This window comes from Phyllobates terribilis, unplaced genomic scaffold (genome assembly GCF_046119375.1).
Source record: "Phyllobates terribilis strain yellow unplaced genomic scaffold, ASM4611937v1 Scaffold_2__4_contigs__length_985480577, whole genome shotgun sequence".
In the NCBI taxonomy this organism is placed as follows: Eukaryota; Metazoa; Chordata; class Amphibia; order Anura; family Dendrobatidae; genus Phyllobates; species Phyllobates terribilis.
In genome coordinates, this window is record NW_027362762.1 from 417845836 (window position 1) to 417856851 (window position 11016).

The window sequence follows — 11016 nt, forward strand, 5'->3', positions numbered from 1 at the left end:
GGTGCTCCCATTAGTACAGTAATGCAGGCACAACAGAACATGTCCCTGGCTGGAGTGGGGAGGGGGGAGGAAAACCCAGTGATGTAGGAGCAGGAGGGGACGGTTTCTGGGCATAAGTAGGAGCCCATTTTTTGCAAGTCACCTGGGCTCATACACAGAGAGGGAGGTATAAGAGGTGGGCACCATCTTAGTTCTGGGTCAGTTCAGTCAGGAGGAGTGAGAGAATGAGTTCAGCCAGAGAGGGCTGACAGGGAGCTGTGGCTCAGTCTGGGCCCAGGTCCACGAGGCTGGCCTAGGAGGAAGGCCAGAGCCAGCAGAAAGGAACAGAAACAGAAAGGAACAGAAACAGAAAGGAACAGCAAAGAAAGAGAAGTACCCAAAGTGTAGAAGGGCCCAGAGACACGAAAGCAGACGGAACCCTAAGGACCCAGGAGATTGCGGGTGACGGGTTAGCAGAACAGGGTACCGGATCCCAAGTTGGTGGAGGCAACTAATCCTTAACCAAGGACCGGCGGTCGTGACCATTTACTGGTGCGACCCCTCACTACACCTACTAGAAAGGCACACCACATAGGGTCAGGGAAGTGGACACCCAGTCCTCCCATGAGAAGACCCGAGGCAGCTGGACAGAAGTAGTGTCACTGGTGGGGCACGGCTGACGAAAGGATAGAAGGGAGTCCTGTGCCACACTCCGGAATTGCCTGGGGGTTGATCGAGCCCCCTGCCTGGTGCACGCAGCATGGCTCGGGCGGTCCTATTTATGCACAAGTGACCTGGATGAGAACTGTGAGTAAAGAACCTGAACTGCAACACCTTGTCTCTGTACTTTCTCACCGCGTCAGCACTACTAGTATTGGGACGCCCGTGCACCACCACTCCCATCATCCACATTCCCTGCCCTGAGGCCATACTCTTCCCATGGGGAGTTATCCCATCTTTAGCTGCGCACACCTCACCAGCCTCAGCGGACTGCCTCGCAGCGGCGGTACACCCTGACTGCAATCCACGGGTGGCGCAGTTGGACATTAAACTGCAAAAACCCTATAAAGACTGCCACTGGTTTGACCACCCTGAGCCACGGGACCGGGTCGCCGCCACGGAGACTACAACCCCCAGAGACCCTGCTCCGGGTATCCCACACACGTGCACACACGGCCCAGGGGGCGCGTCAGATATTATTTGGTGTAGATTTTGTAAACCATTGGAGCACTGAGGTGGGAAGGTATGTCAGACATGTAAAGTTTGCTATGTAGAAATTTTTGGCCTTTTACTCTTGATTAGTGTTGAGCGAGTATGTTCTGTTAACCCTTTCGCCGAGTATGCTCGGGCGAGCACCGAGTATTTACAGCTGCTCGGTGTTATGTTTGGATCACTCCCGTGTGCATGATTTGCGACTGTTTGACAGCTTTATTACATGTGAGGAATGATTGTTTCTTTTGCATTCCTCACATGTAATAAAGCTATCAAACAGTCGCAAATCATGCACACGGGAGTGATTTAAACATAACACCGAGCAGCTGTAACTACTCGGTGCTCGCCTGAGCATACTCGGCGAAAGGGTTAACAGAACATACTCGCTCAACACTACTCCTGATACTTCTAAACTAGGGCACGATATCCTACTGTAACGTAATTAGCATGTTAGGTTAATAATGTATAATAGTAATGGATCTATGGATCAATTGTGTATCCATTTTAAATATTGATCATGTGCTTAGAAGACCCGCCACCCTCACACATATATTGAACTACTTAATTTTCCTACAGTGACAACCACTTTCTTATTCACAGAGTAAAAACCTCCCTCCTTGACTGGTATACCTGACTACCTTTGTTTAAGGTCTTGAACTGAACAGTATTTATAATCAAAGCATAACTGCACAGAGAATGCCTCTAACGCTAACCTTTAACATTGGATCCACCAGAAGAGAAGATCAGTGGAGAACACCGGTTACAACCTGCCATTTGACAGGCTTTGATTTCTCAGAGATGTAGTCCCAAAGATATGTAAAACCTGTCTCATCGCTATGCATGTACATTCAGCACATATATATGCAGGCTCATAGAAACCCAATTGTCACTATACTGTATGTAATATTTACTATTTTTTGAATTTGCATTTACTCTACCTGTAATATGGCTATATTTTCTTACCACCAATTACTAGAATGTTACAAATTCACTGGAAATTTCAGTTCATGCTTAAAGGGGATATCCAGGACTTGTGCACTATCAGGCATGTAGTTGCTAACAGAGGCGACTACCTGTCTGTTGTACCCGGCACCGGTCATTGACGCTCCTGCCGGTGATTCAGCTGCTCCCTGTCAACAGAGCAGCAGTTCTCTTCCTGTTGACAGGGCGGGACTACTGGCATCATGCTGATCGACAGCCGGCTCCCCCAAATAGGCAGTGGAGAGCCAGCTATCAATCAGCATGACACCAGTAGTCCCACACTGTCAACAGGAAAACAAACAGCCACTCTGTTGATGTGACGTCAGTGGAAGTCTGTGACCACTCAGTGCAGGCGGAGAACGGCGCCGAACACAGCAGGCAGGTAAGTAGCAACTACCTGCCTGTTGGTGCTTAGGCACATTTTTTTTTTAGGGTCCCGGATATCCCTTTTAAAGTGGGTATGATATTACACTTTGCACCTATACTGACTACTGTTAGGATTATTATGGTTGCCACAGTGAATTATTGCAGTGGATAACATGGTTGTGTGAATATGATTATCAAAATCCTAGTTGGTATTTTCTGCTTCTATTATGTTTTCATTTTAATAATTATCTCTGCTTTTATCAAATTGCAAATTATATGCAAAAAATATGCAAATTATATTGATATGTAATTCAATTTTATTATCTTGCTACAATTCAAAGAAGCACTCCCATGTATATTTCATTTATTAAATGTGTTTATGTGCATTTAATGTAGTGTGAATGTATTAATATACTCACCTACCTCTGCTCTCTCCAGTGTCCAGCGCTTTTCCGCTCCTCTTCTCGGTGACTTCACTGCGATTGAGACTAACTGGGTCACTCTATGCGTGAGCCAGAAGTCTCTTTTACAATGGAAGCCTATGGAGCTTTGTTCTGACTCTCCATTAGGGTTACATTGTAAAAGCCACTTCTGAGTCACGCAGAGCACTGTGTGACCCGGAGGAGTCTGCAGAGCGGTGACGTCACTGAGAAGAAGAGAAGAACGGACACCGGAGAGAGCATATATATGTATATTAATAAACTCACACTACATTACATGCACATACACACTTACTGAATAAAAACCTTACTGGGAGTGCTTCTTTAAGGCAGTAAGCAGGGTTCAGGAACTAAGGCATTGGCCATTTCTTCGTTTTGATAGGTATTCTATACATATGCTGACAATCTACAAATAAAAATACACTATTAACTAAGCAAAATTTGGAGTGCTATAGTTTTCTCTTCACTGGAAATTTCTAAATCTGAAATGAAAATACACCCCAATATTTACTAGATATTAGATTATATTCTGTATTTTGGGTGTCTATTTTATAATGTTTAGGACTATTATAAGAAAACAGGTTTATGAAAGCAAACCTAAAGACGAAGGAGAGAAACAGATCCTGCATTTATGTGCTAATAATTTAATACTTCTGCCAATGACTAAACTTTTAGGTTTCCAGATCTTCAGTGTAACCATTACAATGGAGTCACTATTCAGATATAATAAAAATGAAAGACGCATTAGTTTTTTAGTGCTTCTTCACAAAGGTTCTTTCCTCATGCCCTTGGAACTGTTACACTGAGCCGAGTTCATTGCAACAAAGCTCCACTTTCTCTGCGGTGTTAATTAAGTGTTCCAAAATTGTTGGTAGTAGCACATGAAAATTCTTACAGCTACCTTCTCACGATAAGTATTTGGTGGGTTTCAGATGTTGCTGGTTTTCTGCAGCATTTCTACACCCATTAGATAAATTAGGTTCCTTTTTTTCACTGTGCTTTTTTGTGCATCTTTTAACATGTGTTCTTAGAATTCAATGTCACTCTAGTTTATTCACACGTCTCTAGTACACAGCAATGTCGTTTTAACATTAATGTGCAATGTGTTTGTTTTATGAGGCACTTTTGCGGTAGGAAACGCGTGCAGATGTCGTGTACATACAGTCCTGCTCATCGTTATTGGCACCCATGAAGTTTAAGTGCATAATGTGAAATATCTCCTGAAAAAAATGAATCTAGTGAAACAGTTTTTTTGTATAGAGCACTCGTGTTAAATACAAAAGATCAAATGATAAACGATAATGTAAAACAAAAAACAATGGGAGGGAAAAAGCTTGCCATGTCACTGGTATTGGCATTCTTTACATTAATTTAGGATGGAAATACATTTTGACTTGCCTGTGGTAAATCACAAACGAGACATAAAAAGGAACGACAGATCTTTGCCAAAGAGTACCTTGACAAACCACAATCCTTCTGGGAAAATTTTCTGTGGACAGATGAAACAAAAATAGAGCTTTTTGGCAATGCAAAGCAACAGTTTGTTTACAGACAGCGCAATGAAGCTTATAAGGAAAAGAGAACCCTACCATAAGTTAAGCATGGTGGAGAATCCATAATGCTGTGGGGTTGCTTTGCTGCCTCTGATACTGGAGGCCTTGACCGTATCACAGAAATCATGAAATCAGAGAATTATCAAGAGATTTTAGAGCGAAATGTTTTACCCAGTGTAAGAAAACTTGGTTTAAGTTGAAGATAATGGGTCATCCAGCAAGACAATGACCCAAAGCACACATCCAAAAGTACACAGGAATGGTTTAAAAAGAAAAGATGGACTGTTTTAAAATGGCCAGCAATGTGAAACCAAGTATTAATTAGGGGTGTCTTTATTGCTGCACATGCTGTTTATTCTGTTTTTTCTTTGAAATTGCAACATGGAAGTTTAAAAACAATGTTTATTGTTGAGGATATAACTTTGGTACATTTCCATTTATTTCTGAAGATATTGTACAGTCTTTGAAAAAAATGAAGGGATGCCAATAATAGTAAGCAGCACTGTATAGCCTTAGATTAATGTAAAGAGTCCTCAGTCAAATTTGGAGGCAGTCTCTGCTTCCAAATGTATTCTGCAAAAAAAAAAGTGACCAGCATGCGTGACAGCGTGGCAAATTAGGGATGTTCATGGGCGGAGCCAATTTTTGGCGCGAACAAGCCGGAACCCCGAACACGCACCCGGATTTGAAATGCCAAACAAATTCGCTCAACACTAGTCCCTGCCACATATTCTAATCCCCCCAGCTCGCATTGAAATTTTTGGACATCTCTCACTGTGCTGGACTTCTGGGTGTCAAGAGTTTTGCACAAGTGCATGAGAGGTCATCGGCATCATGACGTCACGACATGCTCCATGACTTTCCACACGCAGGTGCAGAATCTCCCTAGGCACCTTGACACGCAGAAGTCTGGCACAGTGAAAGAGGCCCCAAGATTTCATAGTGAACAGAGAGGGATCATAAGATGTGGCGAGGACTGGATGGGTGGCGGTGAATAACAGAGGGGCCGGAGAGTTGAGCGGTGAGATGAGTATAACAATTTTTTTCTTATTTTTAACCACATGGTTCTGAACAGTAGTGGCCAGCGGCCGCCATTTTGTTGAATCTGTGTCAAATCATTTTGGCAAATGCAGGATTTCTGTAAAATTAGAGTAGAAATCAATTCCACTCAAATTTATTTGATCATCTCTATTCAGCTGATAAGGATCTTTCTGTCATTCTACATATTTCTCACAACCAAGAATTCTTGCAAAAAAGAATAAGTTTCCTCATCCAATATTTCCCTATATACAGCACAATCTTCTTTCAGATGAAAACATACTGTATAATTGCCATGAAAATTGGTCTGCTATGAGGGGCTCTTCTCAGAGAAGATAGCCAGTATGCATAATATATGGTGGAAGTAAAAATCTGTCAGTGGTCTTAGTGCATAGAGATTTACATATCTTCCATTAATTTTAGTAGTGACATACTGACAGTATAATTCCCAGGCACTAAGCTTGAAGGAGACTAATCGTCTCTCTATTCCATTTGTCTACACTAAAATGATATAAGGGGATTTATAGTTTTCTGGCTTTAACATAATTTGCCACATTTTCCACTGTTGCTCAGGCCCTTGTATACAAAGTGGTTGAGACTTTGTAAAAGGCAGTATGGTCAATTATCTTGCAAAATATGTACGTCACAAAGCTTGGAAAAAAATATATCAGAAATCTGTTACAGCTTATAGCAGGCTTAGATGTAATTTTACATGTGCAGTCCAAAAAAGTGTCAAATTTATAAAGAGGCATTCACCTTTTAATAGATTTGACTTATCTTATGGTTCATGATCATTGAACTTGTTTTTTATTATGTATATACCTTTTCACATGTAAAGAGCCATGGAATAAATGGCGCTATAATAATAATTTTAAGCCAACAGGCTTCATGCTCAAGACTGGTGTATGAAATACCAGTAGAGATAAGTGGTTCGTAACACGGAGGATCGAGTTTGAGTCAAATTTACTGAAATTCTTGTTTTCATGTGAATTTGAACACTGAGATTTGATTTGCCGTTTTCAAAAGAAAAAAAAATCCATGCACCATTTCTCACGATGCTGAAGCATCAAAGAGTGGCCTAATGTCTTTTTGTATGACAAAGTAATTTTCCATCTCCAGAGTTACTGTATTAGTCTCTCTCCTGTAAAGTATAAGCTGTTATGGTCAGCAGGGTCCTCTTGTGCTTTATCCTGTAGAGTGTAAGCTCTTATGATCAGCGGGTCCTCTCTCTCTCTCCCTCTCTCACTCTCTCTGTCCCCTCCCTCTCCCTTTTCGTCTCCATCTCTTTCTGTCTCTCTCTCTTGTATAATTTAATCTCTTTAGTGAGGCCATCTCTCTCTTCTTTAGAGTGAGAGTGTAAGCTCTTATGGTCAGCGGGGTCCTTTCTCTCTATCCTGTAGAGTTTAAGCTCTTATGGTCAGCGGGGTCCTTTCTCTCTCTATCCTGTAGAGTGTAAGCTCTTATGGTCAGCAGGGTCCTTTCTCTCTCTCTCCTGTAGAGTGTACGTTCTTATGGTCAACGGGGTCTTTCTCTCTCTCTCCCTCTCTCTCACTCTTCCTGTTCCCTCCCTCTTCCTCCTCCTCTCTCTATGTCTCTCTCTTGTATAATTTAAACTCTTTAGTGAGGTCCTCTCTCTCATCTGTAGAGTATAAGCATTTATGGTCAGCGGGGTCCTTTCTCTCTCATCCTTCCTGTCCCCTCCCTCTCTTTCTGTCTCTCTCTCTTGTATAATGTAAACTCTTTAGTGAGGTCCTCTCTCTCTCTCCTGTAGAGCGTAAGTTCTTATGGTCAACAGGGTCCTCTCTTTCTTCTGTAGAGTGTAAGCTCTTATGCTCAGTAGGGTTCTCTTTCTCCTCTCCCCATGTGTATTTTCAGAGCAATTACAAGCTTTCCAGTAATGAGACCTAATCTAATTTCTAGAGAAAATTTGGTAAAGCTTGCAAATTCAAATTTCAAAGATCCGCTCATCTCTAAATACCAGTCTTGATAAATTCCCCTTATGGTTTTTAGAATGAGGACCACAGCACAACTGAGTTTTTTGTGACGACCTGGGAAGCAGGCCACAGCAACAGTGAATTCTAACTACCTGAATTCTCATGTGGCAAGAAACTGCCTAAGCTGGGTTCAATGGTCTGGGAGAATGAAGCCATAGAAGCAAGTTGCGTTGCCAGGATCTGTCAGCAGCAGATGGAGGACAGAGTGCTTGGCGCTAGATCCTGGAGAAGTGAGTTACACTGGCATAAGATTGGAAGGTATAATATGGATGGCCCTGGACACTCGCTATGAAAAGAGTTACCCACTGCAGAAATCTATCCATGTTTCACACCTATTTAAACCTTACAATTATGTGCCAATCTGCTTCCCTTAATCATTGTCAGTTCATGAAGAAACAATACAGAAATAACAAAAGAGTGGACAAGCATAATCTGCATGACAAGATTAAAAAATATATTTAATACATTTTCAAATTACTGAACTCATATAGTTGTTCACTATCTTTATGCATGCGTTGACTTTTTTGCACAGATCAGTAGCACCCCATTTATCTATTGTTGCTGAGCCCACTATGTTCAGTTATCTATAAGATGGGTTAGAAAAAGCAAACAGCTGTAATAGTCAAAGAAAAGTCATAACCAGGCTCATAGTGGAAGAAAAAAAAGTGAAAAGAATAGTGAAACACTTCGAGTGGATGAAGGCAGAGTAAACCTATGTGCCAAAAACTATGGGAACCATCCTTATTAGCATGGTCAGGCTATGACTCCTATTCCTACAAGCAATATCTAATGACTTACAGTATATAGTACATGATAATAGACATAGCAGCATTTTAAAGGTGATGAGGTCATAACTGGCAGTCATACATCATAATATTAACCCCTTTACCCCCGAGGGTGGTTTGCACGTTAATGACGAGGTCAATTTTTACCATTCTGACCACTGTCACTTTATGAGGTAATAACTCTGAAACGCTTCAACGGATCCCAGTGATTCTGAGACTGTTTTTTCGTGACATATTGTACTTTATGATAGTGGTAAAATTTCTTCAATATGACTTGTGTTTATTTGTGAAAAAAATGGAAATGTGACAAAAATGTAGAAAATTTGGCAATTTTCAAACTTTGAATATTCATGCCCTTAAATCAGAGAGATATGTCACACAAAATAGTTCATAAATAACATTTCCCACATGTCTACTTTACATCAGCACAATTTTGGAACTAAATTTTTTTTGTTAGGAAGTTATAAGGGTTAAAAATTGACCAGCGATTTCTTATTTTTCCAACAAAATTTACAAAACCATTTTTTTAGGGACCACATTACATTTGAAGTGACTTTGAGGGGCCTTTATGACAGAAAATACCCAAAAGTGACACCATTCTAAAAACCTAACCCCTCAAGGTGCTCAAAACCACATTCAAGAAGCTTATTAACCCTTCAGGTGCTTCACAGGAATTTTTGGAATGTGGAAGAAAAAATGAACGTTTAGCTTTTTTCACAAAAATGTTACTTTAGACCCCATTTTTTTTATTTTCGCAAGGGTTACAGGAAAAAATGGACCCCAAAATTTGTTGTGCAATTTCTCCTGAGCACGCCAATACCCAATATGTGGGGAAAAACCACTGTTTGGGTGCATGGCAGGGTTCGGAAGGGAAAAAGCGCCATTTGACGTTTTGAATGTAAAATTTTCTTGAATAAATAGCGGACCCCGTGCTGCGTTTGGAGAGCTCCTGATGTGCCTAAACAGTGGAAACCCCCAACAACTGACCCCATTTTTAAAATTAGACCCCTCAGGGAACTTATCTAGATGTGTGGTGAGCACCTTGAACCTCCAGGTGCTTCACAGAAGTTTACAATATTGAGCCATAAAAATAAAATGTTCACATTTTTCCCACAAAAATGTTTTTCAGCCGCCAATTTTGCATTTTTATAAGTGTAACAGGAGAAATTGCACCATACCATTTGTTGTGCAATTTCTCCTGAGTAAGCCGATACCCCATATGTGTAAGAAAACCACTATTTGGGCACACGGCAGGGTTCGGAAGGGAAGGAGCGCCATTTGACTTTTTGAATGCAAAATTTGCTTGAATAATTAGCAGACACCATGTTGCGTTTGGAGAGCCCTTTATGTGCCTAAACAGTGGAAAGCCCCCACAAGTGACACCATTTTCGAAACTAGACCCCACAGGGAACTTATCTAGATGTGTGGTGAACACCATGAAGCCTGAGGTGCTTCACAGAAGTTTATAACATTGAGCCGTGAAAATAAAATTTTCACATTTTTCCCACAAAAATGTTTTTCAGCCGCCAATTTTGCATTTTCATAAGTGTAACAGGAGAAATTGCACCATACCATTTGTTGTGCAATTTCTCCTGAGTAAGCCGATACCCCATATGTGGGAGAAAACCACTATTTGGGCACACGGCAGGGTTCGGAAGGGAAGGAGCGCCATTTGACTTTTTGAATGTAAAATTTGCTTGAATAATTAGCAGACACTATGTTGCGTTTGGAGAGCCCTTGATGTGCCTAAACAGTGGAAACCCCCCACAAGTGACACCATTTTCGAAACTAGACCCCTCAGGGAACTTATCTAGATGTGTGGTGAAGACCCTGAAGCCCGAGGTGCTTCACAGAAGTTTATAACATTGAGCCGTGAAAATAAAATTTTCACATTTTTCCCACAGAAATGTTTTTCAGCCTCCAATTTTGCATTTTCATAAGGGTAACAGGAGAAATTGCACCATACCATTTGTTGTGCTATTTCTCCTGAGTTAGCTGATACCCCATATGTGGGAGAAAACCACTATTTGGGTGCACGGCAGGGTTCGGAAGGGAAGGAGCGCCATTTGACTTTTTGAATGCAAAATTTGCTTGAATAATTAGCGGACACCATGTTGCGTTTGGAGAGCCCCTGATGTTCTTAAACAGTGGAAACCCCCAATAAGTGACACCATTTTCAAAAGTAGATGCCTCAGGGAACTTATCTAGATGTGTGGTGAGCATCCTGAAGCCCGAGGTGCTTCACAGAAGTTTATAACATTGAGCCGTGAAAATAAAAAAATCAAACTTTTCCACAAAAATGATCTTTTAGCCCCAAATTTTTTATTTTCACAAGGGTAAGAGGAGAAAATGGACCCCAAAAACTGTTGTGCAATTTCTCCTGAGTACGCAGATACTCCTTATGTGGGGAAAATACACTGTTTGGGCGCATGTCAGGGTTCAGAAGGGAAGGAGCGCTGTGTGACTTTTTGAACACAAAATTGGCTGGAGCAGATGCCATGTCGCGTTTGGAGAGCCCTTGATGTGCCTAAATAGTGGAAACCCCCCACAAGTGACCCAATTTTGGAAACTAGACCCCTCTCAGATTTTCTCAAGGGGTATAGTGAACATTTTGAACTCAGAGGTACGACACAGAATTTGATAACATTAAGTGCTCGCTACTTGAGTT